General features: G+C 41.3%; 1 long non-coding RNA gene across 1 annotated transcript; it reads right to left on the bottom strand.

The window, feature by feature from the left end:
* Positions 1–8816: 8816 nt before the first annotated feature.
* LOC108348724 (uncharacterized) lies at positions 8817–14638 on the bottom strand. The gene is made up of 3 exons (XR_015654615.1): positions 14294–14638; positions 10878–10983; positions 8817–9122 (listed from the first exon to the last, which is right to left on the bottom strand). It is a non-coding gene; the product is annotated as an uncharacterized LOC108348724 (long non-coding RNA).
* Positions 14639–18337: the final 3699 nt, after the last annotated feature.

Genomic DNA, 18337 nt, shown 5'->3' with positions numbered 1-18337 from the left:
TAATAGGGTTATTTGTCTCCCTGCAGTCTAACTTCGTGAGTTCTTTGTATATTTTGGATATAAGGCCTCTATCTCTTGTAGGATTGATAAAGATCTTTTCCCAATCTGTTGGTTGCTGTTTTGTCCTAACCACAGTGTCCTTTGCCTTACAGAAGCTTTGCATTTTTATGAGATCCCATTTGTCGATTCTTGATCTTGGAGCATAAACCATTGGTGTTTTGTTCAGGAAATTTTTCCCAGTGCCCATGTGTTCGAGGGTCTTCCCCACTTTTTCTTCCATTAATTTGAGTGTATCTGGTTTGATGTGGAGGTCCTTGATTTACTTGGACTTAAGCTTTGTACAGGGTGATAAGCATGGATCAATCTGCATTCTTCTACATGCTGACCTCCACTTGAACCAGCACCATTTGTTGAAAATGCTATCTTCTTTCCATTGGATGGTTTTAGCTCCTTTGTCAAAGATCAAGTGACCATAGGTGTGTGGGTTCATTTCTGGGTCTTCAATTCTATTCCACTGATCTATCTGCCTGTCTCTGTACCAATACCATGCAGTTTTTTTTAAATCACTATTGCTGTGTAATACTGCTTGAGGTCAGGGATAGTGATTTTCCCAGAAGTTCTTTTATGGTTGAAGATAGTTTTCACTATCTTGGGATTTTTGTTATTCCAAATGAATTTGCAAATTGCTCTTTCTAACTCTATGAAGAATTGAATTGGAATTTTGATGGGGATTGCATTGAATCTGAAGTTGCTTTTGGAAAAATTGCCATTTTTTACAATATTAATCCTGCCAATCCGTGAGCATGGGAGGTCTTTCCATCACCTTCTGAGATCTTCTTCAATTTCTTTCTTCAGAGACTTGAAGTTCTTGTCATAAAGATCTTTCACTTGGTTGGTTAGAGTCACACTGAGGTATTTTATATTATTTGGGACTATTGTGAAGGGTGTAATTTCCTTAATTTCTTTCTCAGCCTGTTTATTCCTTGAGTAGAGGAAGGCTACTGATTTGTTTGAGTTAATTTTATACCCAGCCACTTTGCTGAAGTTGTTTATCAGGCTTAGAAGTTCTCTGGTAGAACTTTTGAGGTCATTTAACTATACTATCATATCATCTGCAAATAGTGATATTTTGACTTCTTCTCTTCCAATTTCAATCCCTTTGAATGGCAGGAAGATTTCTACCTTTACATTTGTTCTGTCTCTCTCCTTCTCAAGACTTTCATGGTTGCAGAGGCAAATTACAATGTTGTGAGCATGGTGTTAATTACTTCTGATTCTCAGTGACCACAACGCCTGACAGACAACCTAAGGAAACAGTTATTTATTTTGTCTCTCACTTGTGTGCATGTGTTTCAGTGGAGTATCATAAAGGCAGGAATTTATGACAGAGAAGAGTAGATCGTAGCATGATGGAATAGGAAGCAGGGAGGAAGTGGCCAGGGAGGATAGATATTCCTAAAGACCTAACCAACTAGGTGTTATTCCCTAAAGTTCAAGAACATCCCAATATAGTGCCCAGGAAACAAGTTTTCAAAATATAAACCTGTGAGGTTTAAGCCATAATTCCATCCCTGATCTCCCTTCTTACAATGCAAAATGCATTTAGCCCAATTTTGAGACTAAATAATAACAATTTCAACGTGACCCACAATTCTGAACTCAGAGTCTCTCTACTGAGCACCATGCCAATCTCCTGGCTGTCAGCACCTGTTAAAATGAAAAGGGAATATAACACATAAATTTAAGTTGTTACTGTATAAAATAACACAGAGCAAATATTTTCATTCCAAAGGGGAACAAATGGGAGGATGTCCAAGGAGTTAACAAAATTCAGTACCAGAACCCAACAGGTCAAGCAGTACAAGCTGTAGCTCCATGTCTGCCATTTAGGGTGTGTTAAAACAATTTGAGTTCCAACATGTATGGGCAGCCTAGTAAGCATGTTTTTGTTATATGAATCTCACATTGTATCATCCTCTGGCCTGGTTCTACTCAGTGCTTATAGCTTTCCTTGAAAGATATTTCATGTTTCTGGTGTTTACAACATGCTAGGGCCTCCACTACAGCTTAAGTTTCATACACACAGCTTCATAATCAGCTTTTCAGGGACTGGACACATGGCCATCCTGACAGGCCTTCCTTTAGAGTCTTTTGGAAGCTTACATGGCTCTGAAGTTCTTGCATTCTGCCTTTCAACCCAAGGCCATGTGGATGGCACCAAGCTTTGCCAGTTCAAGGAGTGTTTGTTTTTCATTTATGGTAATGGTGGCATCTCAGTACCTTGGTGTTGAGCCTGTTGACTATTTTCTTATACAACGCTGTGTGATTGCAGTTATGGAGGCATTCTCTTACTAAAGGAAAATTTGTTGAATGAGTTTGCAGTTTTACACAATAGAGACTGATACTGGAATTTCAACAATTCTTAAAATACCCTCAAGTTTCTTGTCTTATTGTTCCAGTGAATGTGCCCCTCTCTCTTTCTCTCCCTCCTTCCCTCCCTTCTTCCCTCTCTGTCCCCTCTCTCCTTCTCTTTCTAACTTAATTGTTTTGTTTGTTTGTTTGTTTTTGTTTTTTTGTAAAAGTACTTTATTTTCTTCTTGTATTTGCTTTATATCTCACTTACAAAGTTATGAAGTTCACAACTTTTATTCCAAAATGTAAGAAGGCTGTTTAGAAATATCTTTGTAGTCAAATGTCATCTGACATTTCTTCTAATCCACATTTAACATTGAAAAACCAAGGTTCAGGGTAGCTCTGGGTATCCACTTCCCCCCACAGTCTTTCCTTCTCCACTTTGCCCCCACTGGGCTACTCCTGGGCTGGGCTGGGCCGGGCCATGTCCTTGGGGTTGGAGGAGATAAGTGGTAGATTTAAACAAGATTTCATACCATTTGCATATGGGACCTAGCGAGACCCACCACAGCTTTTCCTTTCCTACCTATCAGGCCAACTCCCTCAAATCCAAGGTTCTCAATGATAGGATATGGATGAAACCACCACAAGTATGGCAAGTAGTCTTTAGACTAATTCTAGAACTCTCCTTGAAGTAACAGGAACAAATTTGCTAAGTAAGCATATGGGAATTTAAACAAACCTACTTACTGTTCAAACCCCACTTTACAATGTATTTCACTATCCTCCTCAATGAATTATCTTCCATAAAATTATCTCCTGTATCATTCTTTAAGTGTGCACCTACACTCAGCAACTCAGCCACATGCCCATGTCCTCAAGGTGTGCCATGATAATCTACCAGAAAAACAAAAAAACAACAAAAAACCCAACAACAAAACCTTTGTTGGCAAGAATCGCTTCAATCATAAAAGTGTTGCCTTGGACTCTATGTAGTTCATGAATTCAAACCTTCAACTGCTAACTCTCCTAGAAACCATTTTCTTCACCATAGCAACGAATGTAATGCTAACAACATCTCAAGCTCATGTCAGAAAGACATTTTTTTAAAGATTTATTTATTTATTGTATGTGTGTACACTGTTTCAGAAACACCAGAAGAGGGCCATCAGATCCCATTACAGATGGTTGTGAGCCACCATGTGATTGCTGGGAATCGAACTCAGGACCTCTAGGAGAGCAGTCATGCTCTTACCTGCTGAGCCATCTCTCCAGGAAGCACATGTTTTTGCTCCTTTTTTAATTTGCACTGTTTACAGTCTAGCAGAGTGTGCCAAAATGTGTTTTGAACCTTTGTAAAGACTTTCAAAATAATTGAAAGTGGCTGGTATTTTGTTAGAATTGTCATGGAAAATACACACAAAAGAGATTTTAAAAGTTTTTCTTTGCTTTAAGTGGTTGAAATCAGCATAAAGAATTAAAAAAAAACAATATAAAAATGACCTTTAAGTAACCCATAAGAAATGTCTTGTTTTTCGTCAGGATATTAGTTACTTTCTTTCCTTCAACAAAAAAAATCAAACAAAAATCGGCATAGACAGAGCTGCCCCTTCTGAGGGGACCTGGAGGCTGATCATGAACAACAGACATCATGAATGACCTAAGAAGAAAGCTCTGCCTCCTGTGGGCAGCTTCTGTTGAGGAGCCAAGACACTCAGGGCTCTCCATTTTCAGAACACAGTAGATCTGGGGAACAGCGACTCATTGTCAAAAATAATTCTGCCTGTGCTTGAATTCATTATACTGATTTTAAGAAACCCTTGCAAAACAAGGAAACCCAAGTGCAGGTGCCCACGCATGCACAACTAAGCAGGCAGTCACGTGTACACAATGCTACCAAGGGAAGTTCAGATCAGTTTATACTAATCCTATCAGTCTGCATGCTCTCAAATGCATGCTCTCAAATGTCCTTCACCAAGGTCAATGCCTTACATTCTTCCTTGCTGCTTAAGGTCCCACCACTATTCCCTTTGCATATTCCCTTTGGTGAACAGCAAGGTGAGCTTCCTTAGCACACCACCCCAGGGAGATTACATTTCTAGTTTAGTTTGGGGAGATGTCAATCAGAGGCCACTTTGCAGGTGTTCTTGCCTTTTACCGTCATGCTACATAGATGGTACTCAGGCTGCCAGTTAGCTCTTTAGTAGCACTAATCTCCTTAACAACTCTTTGTTCACAACTTTGAAAGGGCCCAAGTTTTTCTTTTTGGCCAAAGTGCTGACTTTTCACATTTTGCTGCTCTGATTTTTGATCCTGATTCTCACTGTCAACTTACCTTAAAGCATCTAGCAGTAACCATGCCACAGCCTGAATGTTAAATGCTATTGTAAAATTATCTGTATCAAATTGGTTAGCCCATTACTTTTGAACTCAGCCTCACAAAAACTTTCTGTTCACAAGTAAAATGTGGACAAGTTCTTTACCAGAATGTGACACAGTGCACAGTACAGTTCCCAGCACAGCCCTCCAGCATAGTCCATAGTACAGTTCAGTTTCTGTCTGAAGCTTCATAAACTCGGTTTTTTATTATTCACCTTTGTGTCCACACTCTGGTCGTCTGAGCTTCAGAAGACCTACTCATGAAGCTGTCCCTAGGACATTTCATGACATCTTAGTCCATATCCCCACACTTCCAGCATAAAAACCAGACAGGATTAGTCACAGCAATTATCTACTGTTGACACTATTAGTTACTTGTGTTGTTGTTACCACAAATCCTGACAGAACAAGTTAGGGGAATAATTATAGGGGAAATTTAACCCTACAACATGGCTTCTCTGGCAAGTGAAGACAGTATGATCTGGGGGGAATATAGACATGCCCTTACTACACACCATTTGTTCCTAACAATGAAGAGAATGTCATTTTGTAAAAGGAAGTGGCCATGTTTGAAAGTAAAGTTCAATTGAGGGCCAAACAAAGTGACAAATCAGAGAAAGATTTGTCAGAATGAGTCAGAAATAGGATACACCTAACTCACATAAGAACAGTACAGAAAAGAGAGTCTACAGAGGAAAAATAGTGTGATGACTGTGTATGGCAGTTTCATGAAGACAGGTTGCAGTGACAAGTTAGACACTGGTGAAGACAGAACAAGCCAGAGAATAAGAAGGAGGCAGAAGATTAGAATCTATTGCCGAAGTTAGTATGAGTACAAACAGAACAATTCAGGCAGATCCAAGAGAAGCTGGATTGAATCAGTCAGCTTGAAAGATTAGATGGTGAAGAGGCTGGAAGCTTCCAGGCCTAGGCCTAAGGATAGTTAGAACAGAGAAAGAAACACTCTGGGCTCATCACAAGCTGTATATTGTCACAGCTTGGGTATGGTTCTCATCTCATCCCTTCATCAGAAGAAATAAAAGAGATGGTTACAAATAATTATATATTTTGGATCACAGATTCACAGGGTTCAGTCCAAACTTGTTTGTTCCCATGTTGGAACATCATGGCAGCAGTGTTATGTGGCAGGAGATAGGAATTCACAACAGGGCAGCCAGGAAACAGAGCAGCAGCCAGTAGCCAGGGACTTTTAGTTACACTCAGGAAACTACCCCCACTAAACTATGCTAGCAAGATTCCACCTCCTAGGGCTTCCAGAACCTCTAAAAATAGTGACTGCAGGTAAGCCAAGCATCTGAGACATTAGTTTGTTAGTGAACACTGCAGATTCAGATCATAAAGGCACTGCTAAAGAGAGCCACACAGCACAAATGTGACTAAGCCCTATCTCTAAGGACCCACAAAGAAAAGAGGCCTTCATCCTAACAAACCATGGAGAATTAAAGACTTTGGTCCAGAAACTGTTTGGCACTGAAGCCCTTAGTCTAAAACTACTTCAGTGAATTTACAGTAGATCCCTTTTGGGGTCATCTTGAAAAGAGAACACAACCAAAACACGAAGCTTACCTGCTGTCATCAGGAAGGAACAGTGTTACAGGGCTAGCAGATACTACTCACATTTCTTTTTGCCATAGACTTTGTGAGTCAGTAAATGTTTTTGGTTTTTAAGTTGAATTTATGCTAATTCATTACACAGCAGTCAGTAGTCATACACATATTAAGTTCCTCTAGAACTGCAGTGAGGGAGAATTCCAAAGGGTGGATGACCTTCTTTCTTTTCCTCAATGATGCACTGCCACAAGTATTAGGGAATAAATTGACAGTGTTTGTGGGAAAACCAGTGATGAACCAATGTATTCGGGGGGATAGAGTTCTTGGAGGTGAGTTTCTGGGAGACATATGGTATCAGCTTGGGTTATATTTTCATTGTTCAAGACTTTCTAAAAAGTATAAAATCAGTCTTCAGATTACAGGTCTCAGTTCCCCCTCTTATGGTTGAGGGAAGATTCTAATTATGACACTAAGGGGGGAGGGAGGGAGGGAGAGGGGGGGGGAGAAGAGAGAACGAGCTTGATTCTAAGAGAAAACCCTGTAGTTTACAGTGACAACATGACTTTTACCATATTTTTAATAAACATGTGAAGAAGGCTAGCATTTTAAATAAATGTGTGAAAAAGACTAGCATGTAGCTCTATTGTTTGCCTAGAATGTACATGCCCTGGTTTTGATCCCCAGGACCATATAAACTGGTGTGGCAGCACATGCCTAAAACTCTAGCAGATGGGAGGCAGAGCAGAAGGCTCAACCTGGTTATATAGCAAGTTAGAATGCCATCCTGGGATGCACAGGACCTCAAACAAGACAAACAATAACTGTGAAACCGGAACATAAACATGCAAAAAGGAAAAGTAGTGTTATTTAAAGTCTAAAGATCTTAAGTTAAAATGCAAAACACCTCTACAACTAAAATATGTGAGTATGTGAAGAGTTGAGAGGGAAGTAGGTATTCTCCAAAACCCAGAAAATCACTTCCAGAATTTCACATCACTAAATATGAAGTGATATATCAACAAAGAAACAATCTAAAAGAGAAATGGAGACAAACGACAGAACGAAGGATTAAAATAAAACATATTAGCTGTGAGAACTGTTATACATACCACTCTGGGCATGCTGGTTGGTTACATGGAGGACAGAGGTAGGTAGATCTCTATAATCAGAAGAGCAACAGAGTGAGGCTTTAGTAGATGGGTATGAGATACAGTGGATGGTGACTGTTGAACCAACCCACAGTGCCGCGAAAGGAGATGTGTTTGTGTGTGTGTGTGTGTGTGTGTGTGTGTGTGTGTGTGTGTGTGTGTAAGAGTATTTGAGGACCTAGATAGAGGAGGAACTTTATGGATAAATTTACTAAGAGAACTCTTAGACAAAAATATATTGTACTGAAAATTATTCTAAAAAGAAGAAAATATTTTCAACATTTTGACTGAAAACAAACAACATAATTAAAAACAGATCAACTATAAAAATCTGGCTGTCTTCTCTCAGTATAACAATAAATCCTGAAGCTAAAGGAGCAACATGACCAGACTCAAAAAGCAGCTGCCCCCAGTGGCCTAGCCAGGATGCTCAGGTGTAAAGGCTTGGGAAGTAAGGTCATGAGCCTTGTTGACACAGATGGTAAAGGGTCAACCCACTGCTGAATGAGGGTATCAGGAAGAGATGGCTTCAGTAAGGCTTTCGAGCTGGCAGGTGGCTCAGAGAACTGTGCAGAATGGAGGGCATCCCTTTTTGGATGATTAGTCACATGTCCATTCTGGAAAGTACCAGTTTTGCTTTTCTGTCTTTAAATAACTATTTTTTTAAAAAGACAAATATGAGTTATTGACATAGACTTTCAAAACCCACTATCGGTAAAAAACAAAAAAACCACCTTGAAAAAAATGGGTTTGGAAAAAAAAGCAACTACAACTGTAGTAATAAAACTTCCCACAAAACTGACACCAGACTCAATGGCTTCATGGGTCTAGACTATAATGGTTTTTAAAAATAGAAAATAGTTATAAATTCTTGCATGTCTAGAGCCTCATGAATGTGGGCGAGAACACAGTGACCAGATTTATGAGGCAGGTGTGAGTCAGTTAAATTCTGGTAAAACCAAACTGCAGCAACAAACACAAAATAGACCTCTGAAATGGGTTGGGAAAGCATCCCCACACCATGGGTAAGGGCATTCGGCATGAGCAAGGACAGGGCAACAGTTTATTATGACCTGCGGTCACCCTGACAGTGACGGGAGAAGTGTGAACAAATACCATTCAGAATCGTAGCCCCTGAGAGTGGAGACTGATTCCACTGTGGCAGGGGTGTTCTTCTGACTCCACTTCAAGGTCATCCTGAGGATCTGGAGACTCTGACACCAGTCATCCTGAAACCATGACACCAAGCTAGAGCAAGGCCATTCAGGTCCATGGGTGGAGAGTGCGGGAAAGCTGAGGGGACTAGGGAAACAGAGGCAGTCAGCATTTTTAAGACACATCTTCTTGGGAAACCAGAGCCCTTACTCAGATATTATTAGAACCTTTATGTGAAGCCAGTAAGACTTTTCCACACTTGTAACAGCCCATCACACAACAGACGCCCCTCCAGTGATGATGCTCCAAAGCGCCCATGAATAGCTGCAACAGGAAAGACAGGGGCTATCGTGGATAAAATGTAAAAGCTTAGCACTGAGAAATTTTAGATGATGGAGACAACACTGTGCTGCCAGGATGTCCTGCTCTTCAGAAGAACCGGCAAGCTTTCTCGTATGCTTCCAGTAAAGATCCAGATGGAGTTGAAGAGTTGAGAGGGAAACTGATCCGTAGATCCTGTGGAATAATAAAATACACATTGAAAATCACCTTGAAGTGGAAGACTGAGGGCCTGTCCAGTCCCCAGACAGACAAAAGACCTACTTAAGGGCCACACAGACAGAATGCAGGAATGGGAAGAAAGTCTAGAAACACTCTCAGGAGACAGAAACTCACTGGGGGAATTTGTATGATTCCAAATCAACAGAGAAGGAGCAAGGTTGACTTGGCTACCAGTGGCATGGGGTATTCTCAACCATCACCTGGCCAGAAAATCTTTCCCAATTATATGTGAATATTTGCCTGACCTGCAAGCACTGGTACAGTTTTAATCTCTACATTAGGTTTCAGAATGTATGAGAAATGGATGCTGAGTATTGTCCTGGTTTGTTCTTGCTGTTGTAACAAGTTGTTTCATACACAATGGATTATATCATAGGCATCCTTGACCCAACAGTACTAAATGCTAGGAACCCTGGCCTGAATCCTTAGAACTAGCCGCAGCCAGAAGGTACCACTTTCTGTCCTTGAGCTCCAGAGAGGTTTATTTGGGCTCTTACAGGTTCTTCTCTTGAGGATAAAGAACTTATTCTCTATCCAGTTGGCTGTAAGCTTAGAGACAGACCAGCCTTGAGAATTTATCTTGGCTTCCATTTGCCCAGCCAGCAAGGTGGCCAAGTCCTCCCTGCACTTGTCCATTTATGTCCTGTTCAGATCGTGTGATCTGCTAGATCCACCTGGCTCTTCCAGGACAGCCACCCATCTCAATTGATTGATTAGTACCCTCAATTCCACCTTTAATCTACTATCTTTAGGTGTAAGACAGACATTTTTGTGGATGACAGGGAAAGGGATGTAGATTTTGGGCACATTATTATGTGTACTTTATTGTGTGAACCACAGAAGGGCTAGGTAGTTTCAAGCCTTAGTCGGAAAGCCCATCCAGTAGGAATGAAGTGCTGTGGAAAACACAGATACTTGCCAGTCCTGGTTCTGGGAGGTGGGCAAGGTCTGTGACTCAGAACAAAAGAAGCAACACTGAGTTGATTTGGGCCCAGGAACTTTCAGGTGAGAAGCCAGTAGTTGGGCTCATGAGATATGGAAGGGGAGATTATGGGAAGGCTTCTGGCTGAGCTTCTCAAAAAAAACCATTACCAACTAACTATATACCAAGAAAGACCTTGCTTTTCTCCCATCTCGGTATTTGCATGAACTCTGAGGAATGGCAATTACTTCTTGCTCAGCCTGCTATTTTAGTTCCTCTGTCACTGTTCAGTTAACCTCAGATAGCTTCAAAGTCAGGTGTCTCTGTTGCAAATTTTCTACCTCAGGTGGAGCTCCTCATCTGGGATCCTTTGAGATCTCCCTGATCCAGCCAATGTGGTTCTTTCCAAAGCCTGTTTCTAAGCTTCCCCAGAAAAGCTCCAGACAGGTGAATGAAGTGTCTGACTAAGTGTTGTATAATGCAGTGACCTCACAGTGCCCAGTTGTGTTTTTTATCAATAGCACATATAATCAAGTGGCTGGTATGATTCTGCATGGAAGGTGACTATGGATACCTGAATAGATCCTGTAATAGTTGATGGTGCTTGTCCACTAGACAAGGTCTAGAGACATTAAAGGGACAATGCTTAGGGCATTTCTATGAGAACTTATTTAGACTAGATTAATTGAGGAAGGGAAGATTAGTTTAGGGGAGGAAAACCTAAGTGTAGATAGCTCCAGTCCATGGGTTGATGTCCTAGACCAAATAAAAAAGAGAAATCAACCTACCAGCTCTCACCTCTCTCTGCTTCTTGACAGTGGATATGGTATGACCAGTCACTGCACATTCCTGCTGCCATGGCTGCCATGTCCAAAGACAGATTTTATTCTTGATCTATGAGCCAGAAAAAAAAATCATGCCATCTTGAATTGTTTTGGGTAGCGTCTTTTATAACGACAAGAAAAGAAGTGAATAGTGATCACTTCAAGAAGCTCCAAAAAGATTTTTGATGTTTGTACCTTAACAAATGAAGGTTGGAGAGACCACTGTTTAACCTATTTTCAGCATCCCAATATGTATGCATGCCTGGAGATATCACATGGTTCTTAGGAAATAGGCAGCATTTGAATGTCCTTTTGTATCAGTTAAAATTAATTTAACTAAAAAAAAGAAAGAAAATTCTTAATAAAAGGTCAGTTATCCTAGCCTAATTAGAATCTTCTTTTTGCTTTGAAAGAATTTTGTGTCCATGCCTCACCTGTGGTCTGGGGCTGGTTCTGTGGTCAGGGTCTTACCTGTGGCCTGGGAATGGTTCTGTGGTCAGTGTGACACCTGTAACTGAGGGCTGGTTCTGTGGTCAGTGTATCCCCTGTGACTGAGGGCTGGTTCTGTGGTCAGTGTAATACCTGTGGACAGAGCAGGTTCTGCAGTCAATGTGTCTGTTTTATCTGTGGACAGGGATGCCTTGGTGGACTGGACTGGTTCTAATATAGTCTTGCTCATTCTTTTCTATATCTGTAATCCAGGAGCTGGAGTCCAGCATGGCCACAGAGGAGAAGGTATAACATGGTTCCTACCCTTGGAGTAGGACCAGCAGGGTGAGAGTCTTCTTGAGTGGAGAAGGTTGCTGTAGGCATAAGGCTTGGTTGTATAATAATGTACATATTTTACTTTATGTTCCTACTTCAGGGGAATGTTCTCCTTGCCAAGGTTAATGACTCCATGATAATCAGAAACAGCACACAATTCTGGGAGCTGAAGGTGTGTCTAATATTCCTCAGCAAAATGGTAATGCTGTGATCTTCAGAACAGTCATTAAGGCTGTGGGAAAAAATTCTGAAAACATGAGTTCAAGAATATATAAACAGGATTTCTCAACTATGAAAAATATAAGGAAGCAATATGAATGGTATGAGGGGCTTCATGGACCTAAAAGAACAGAGGCAGTTACACTAAAAAGTCATTAAAGGGAAATGAACAAAGTTCATGGTACAAGTAATAAGCACTAAGAAGTGAGGTAGTGGTGATCTGTCAGGATCCCGCCCAGCTAAGCTTATTGTTTGTGTTTACGAAGGCAGGCAGATCTCTGAGCTCAAGTCTGTCCACAGAACAAGTTCCAGGACAGTCAAACTTAGGCAGTAAAAGGGTTGGAAAACAGAAAGCCTTCTCACATAAAAATAGCCTGTATGTCTAGATTTGGCAACCATAAGTACTATGCCCAGCAAACCACAGAGGACTTGCTATGTTAAAAATGTACATGCTGTCTTTTTCAAGGGGGGTAAGGTCATAAAATGTTGATTTGTGGGATACTCAAAAGAGAATCTGGAGTAAATGACTGAACTGATATGTAAATAAAAAACTGGACTCTGCAAGAGCTGAGCTATCCAGAGAGCCATTACAGCTAGTTTAGATTTTTTTCTAGCAGGTTTTCTGACTTTGGTAGGAAACCCCATGAGCTAACTAGAGAGCTGTCTAGAGCTCTTTCAAATAGACCATAGAGCTTACATCCATTAATGACTTGTAGTCATTTCTTCCACCACTTCCAAACATGCTTCCTCAAGACTCCTGACCAAGCTGAGGAGGTCCTTAGCAGGAAAGAGCTCTAATAGTATTTGCTGTGAATAAGAGGAACTGAGTTCAAATCTCTGGTGCTCACATAAAATCTTGACATGTTTTTAACCATAACACTAATAGGGATGGAGACAGGAAGATCATGGGAGTTTGCTGGCCAAGTAGTCTAGTCTAAATGGGTAAACCTTATATTCAGTGAGAGATTCTAGTTCAAGAACTAAGGTGCAGTAGAAGAAGTCACTTAGATGTCTACTTCTGGCTTCCATACATGCACTCTCACGCCTCCACATACTACCCCAACATACGCCTCCACATACTCCGCATGCACACACACACAAACTTTCAGTCTAAAAGAAGCTGTCTGATGTCCCTGTTCACATCATCCAGGCTTTACCATGCTCAGCTGCTGCTGGACCCAGTGTCCTCTTCAAGGACATTCCAGGTTTGATCTTTCTATCTAAGCTGATAGCTGGTTGAAGAATGAGAAACTGGCCTTCAGAAGTTCATTGTTCCAATAAAATACCATAAATTCAAGGGATTTCTGGTAGCACTGACCTGTGTTGAAACACATGCCCTCATTGTAGTCTTGCTCTGCACACAAGTCACTTCATAAAATGTCAGCAAATGCTACTCAGCTTTGAAACTATTCTGTGTTGTGAAATGCAGTGTTTCCCCTTCATATAAGCTTCTGCTCTTACAGAAAATGATGGTCTAATTGTGGAAAACAATGGCCTTTTGCTTTTGCTAACATCATTTCTCGGCATGTAAGCATTAAATCAACATATCCATAGATGTGCATGTGTATGTGTTGGATGTTTAACTTTGAAAGTTATTGTTTGAGTTAATGATTTGGTTTTTCAGAAGAAACCATTTAATGAATTTTAACTTGGGGTTAGGAAAACATTCCCAACAATTTCTGGAATGGTTCTCAGCTCATTTCTTCCAGTTTGTGCTACATATTATGCAAAACAGCCTTCTCAGCACTGAGAATTTTAAAATGAGAATATAGATTGGCTCTGAGAAATGAAGCTGCCTTGTGCTATGTAGTATCAACAATTCAGACAAGATCTAGTTCTTTGTGTAAAAGTAGCAAGTAAAACTCAGTTTGCAAATCTGCTTCTATATTTAATAAATATATATGTAATTGTTTTAAAATACATTTATGGTTTATTACCAGTAGACATTTAATTTTTATGCCTGTTTTATGCCTACATATTCAAGGCCTTGTAAAAATTTCTGGGGAAAAGTGGAAGTGTTGGTGGAAAAGTTTAAGAAGCCCTTCTTTTTTTTTTTTTTTTTTTTTTTTTTTTTTAGTTTTCAAGATATTCATGTGAGCCATTTACTTGTTAGTATGTAATAAAGACTCATACATTATTGTTACATCACAGACATGTTTCTTTTTAAATGAAGAAGCCCTTCTTTAGAGTGAGTGGGAGAGTGGGGTCTTCACAGCACATGGGTGGCATGGTGGTCTTAGACTACCCAGAATATGTCAGAGGAAGGCAACTGTTTGGTTCTGTCAAACTTCTGTGGTCTAAGGAGCCTTGAACGAGCAGCCAGCTAATTGGAATCTCAGATGGGACCCAGAAAAGATAACAGAAAAGCAGTGGCCAGTAGTGAGGAAGGCACTTACAGAAGATCCATGAGTTAAGAATCAGCAGCACCGCTGACACACTGGACCGACACACCACTCTGAGTTTTCTGCTGTAACTCCAGTGTCTTCTATCCACACCTACCCATGGTTTGTAAAGTTGAATCTTACAGTGAAGAGAAGATAATGATGTGATAATTGCTACTCTGACATCACAGGTGTGATGATATTTGGAGCTAGCCAGTTGCACACTGTTCTTACTGAGTGGATTATTAATTCTCCAGAGTCCTCAACTACAGTCAAGTGACTGGTTTCTAAGTCTCCTTTTCCTTTGCTGAGTGAACATGATGCTACAATAAGGCAGAATGAATAGCTCCAGAGGGTCACACTCACTGTCTGATTGCATGGAGCTGGGTCTGACCTGAGCAAAGCACAGTGGGTAAGAAATTATAAGTTCAGATGTCCAGACAGCCACACCCCAGGCTGTAGGCTAGAAAAAAGATGAACACTAATAAAAATATCTAGGTTCTACTTCCAAGGAGTTTATTGGCTAGTGGTGACTTGGAGATGCAATTGCCAACAATATAGAGAAGGAAACTGTACCAATGACCTCCCAATACCCTCACAGATCTCGGTCATTTCATCCATGGGATTTTACTGCTTTTTTATAGTGGGTCTTTCTTTCTGACTTAGCTCTTATAAGGACCTGGCATCTAACTCTCTGTCTGCCCTGTCCTTCCATGTGACCCTCAACCCTAACCCCAACCCCATACCTGTATGTTGCCACACTTTGCTGATTATCTTCAGAACTTCAGCTGTGGCCTGAACTCTGCTATCCAGGGCACCATCTTGGACTCTGAAGCTTTGTAAAAATCTCCTGGGTCCTCTGCCCTAGAGGAAAGAAACCACTAGTTCTTCCACTTTCTCAGTTTGGGATCACAGATACCAGTGTTTGGGATCTAGTCATAGCTAGAGCACTGGCTTGTAAAACTGGCTGGAGGCCCAGATAGAGGACAGAACCATTATTGTAGAGCACAGCTTGCACCTCGATAAAGGACAAGAGTTTATCCTGAGTCAAATATCTATAACTATGGATGGCAACATAACTTCAGATTGCCCCTTGTTCCAATGTGAAAGCTATCACATGAACTTTTACAGCTTCATAATGAAAGAAAGTCTAAAGTTACTTTTCAAATACATTGGTGTGAACATCGAGTAGACAGCTAGGGAAAACAGGGGAAATATCTGCTCTAGGCCTCAGATGCTGATGACATTTGTATCTTTTTAGTTGGTGGAAATTAGTGGCATGTTAAGTTAATACATTTCAAAGATTTAATCTGAAAATTAACAAGGTTTTAGACAATGATGTTGGCAATGAACAGCTCCTAAGGAGACTGAGGGTAGCCAAACACAATTTGGCTCTAGATCTATTGACAGTCCAACTTCCTACTATGTTGAAGTCCTAATTGGTCAATCAGTCTTGTAAAGTATTATACTTTTCAAAAGTAGTTTTTCTCCCTGGGAGTTTCAGTTTGCCAGCCCCAGCCTCCTCTTGGCCACCCCTTATCTCTTCTTGGCTCTTTACCAATGACACAATACCCTTCGCTCTGGAACTCCACATGGAATTGCTCATATAGACTGAGCCTAAAGCAAGAATGGAAAACACATTTTTAAAACAGCAGATAACATATTTTGAGGTAGCTAGTTTAAGTAGTTTGGGTGACAATTTGCATGCAGGACTATTTGTAGACATTTGTTTTTCCTATTTGTCGTCTGATATCCTAGAAGAAAGAAAATGATAAGGAAAGATGACAAGAGTCCAATCACTCCCAAGTCCTCAGTTTCCACTGTTGCCTCTACCTTGCTGTGATGTCCACTTCTAGATGGATCCTGGCTCTCATGTCTGCGATGACCCTTTGTAACTCAGGGGAAGAACCCACCAACACAGCCTATCATGCTTCCTCATCTGTATGTTGGCTATTCTTATGTCAACTTGGTACAACCTGGAGTTATCTGAAAGGGAGGAACCTTAATTGAGAAAATGCCTCCCTAAGATCCAGTTGTCAGGCATTTTCTTAATTAGTGATTGATAGGGGAGAGGTCAGCCTATTGTGGATGGGGTCATCCCTGGGCTGGTGGTCCTGGGTTCTTTAAGAAGTCTGAGCAAGCCATGGGGAGCAAGCCAGTAAACAGCATTCATCCATGGCTTTTGTCTCAGCTCCTGCCTCTAGGTTTCTGCCCTGTTTGAGGTCCTGTACTTACTTCCTTCATGAGGAACAGTGAGATATTCCAAATAAACCTTTTGCTCCCCAACTTGTTTTTGTGTATGTTGTTTTCATCATAGCAATTGAAACAGACACTCATACTGAGCAGAAGAGGCACGGATGCCTGGCCAAAGGCTCATTTTCCAGAGAAACACTGAGCTTCACAGTAGATACATCAGTTGAAGTCTACTACACAGAGTTGAGAATGGCAGTGAAGCCAGGCTGGTGGTCTTCAGATGGGTGTGGGCTGGTCATGGCTGCAGGATGAATCCTCAGAGACAGAGGCTTCATGCTTCCTGGGAAGGAGGAACTAACTGTCAAACTTTACTGTAATGCACACTTCTGTTGCCAGTGTCAATGGATCTGCTAGTGGCCCTTCCTGAAAATGTTCCAAGATAGTCAGAGGTTGACGATCATAGTTGAATTTTGTAGATGGGTTTGGCTCCCATTTGAAAGCTCCAGAGTTCTGCTTTGCTCTGCTCTGCCAGAGAAAGTGAGTGCCGCTGTGGGAGGCTTGTCTGAGTTTCCTGGCATTGTATGTCAATATTGATAGCTGAGACTTTTAAAATTCCATATTTTGGGGTGAAATCATGGTGGCCTTCTCACCCCTGCTTGTCTAACTTCTCAAAATTAAAAAAACGGAAATACAAAAGCAACAAGTCATGTCTTTCTTTGTGTTTCAGATTACCCTGGGTTTGAAGAAGAGAGACTATGCACAGAGCCCTAGCTCACTTCATTCTCGTTGCTATCCTCTCTTCCCACATATGGGGGTTTCAGCCCCTGAGCCTGCTTGTCAGCAGTGGACCGCTGCCTCTTTAATGGGTATTTGTGGTCAATGATGCATGAGGCATTGGTACTACATCCTCTTTAATGTGGAGGTTTTAGGTCAGGGAGACATGGGGCATTCATATTGTATGCATCAGCGTCTGCATATCCCAGGACGATCCAAGACTTTGCAAGGATCAAGAGATCCCCAAACTTACAGAACTAATTAGGATCAGATTCTGGGACTGGGAGCCGACTTGTCTGATGTCCAGTCTCAACGATCCATGGCTTTGCCTTCAGAGGATGAGTGACTGAAAGAGTGGTATTTGAGAACGTTCTGTTCGGATGCAGTTGGAGAACCATCTCTCCAGTGTGCCAGAGTCATTTCCAGATGTACTGAGAGTTGTATGCAAAGTTGTCCTTGGAAGAGAACTAGCAGCACCCAGATTAAAGGATTGACAAGCTTGAAGACACTTCACGTCCCAGCACAGGCCCACCAGAGTGAGGGATACAGGTGAGGTGAAGCAGCAGAGGAGAACTGAAGGCCAGTCGGGGCTGTACTTCCAACCCCAGGCCTGTCAGCAGCACCAGCCACTGACTGGCTTGAGAGCTGGGTAGAAGGAATTGGAGAATGATAGCTACAAAACTCTTCTGGAAGTCAGTTATTGTTAGATGTGATGTTAACATCAGCAGCCTGTTTTATGTGAGGAGGGTCTCAGCTTTGCTGGGTCCAGATAATTTTTGGTGCCAATCTTTGCATGGAAAGAGTATGGGCTGAAGCTTGTAGTGATTTTCTTGTCCCGCTCAGGATAGCTGTGTCCAGTGGGATAATGCTCCCAGACTATGGAAGACGAGTTAGATAGTACACTCCCCACAAATGACCTGGTCACTACCTTACAGTCAGCAAGTATACCTTTGTTTTAATTATGACTAGATAGCCGGGTTAGAATAAACACCCAAGGGAAGTCTTACCATGGAGAATGAAACCCAATACAGAAGAAAGACTGGACAGAAGGTACGGAGACTGCTGGTAGAAGAACCAATGACATCCCTAGTG

Source organism: Rattus norvegicus, chromosome 1 (genome assembly GCF_021556685.1).
Source record: "Rattus norvegicus strain SHRSP/BbbUtx chromosome 1, alternate assembly SHRSP_T2T, whole genome shotgun sequence".
Classification (NCBI taxonomy): domain Eukaryota; kingdom Metazoa; phylum Chordata; class Mammalia; order Rodentia; family Muridae; genus Rattus; species Rattus norvegicus.
This window is presented reverse-complemented; position numbering and strand designations above follow the sequence as displayed.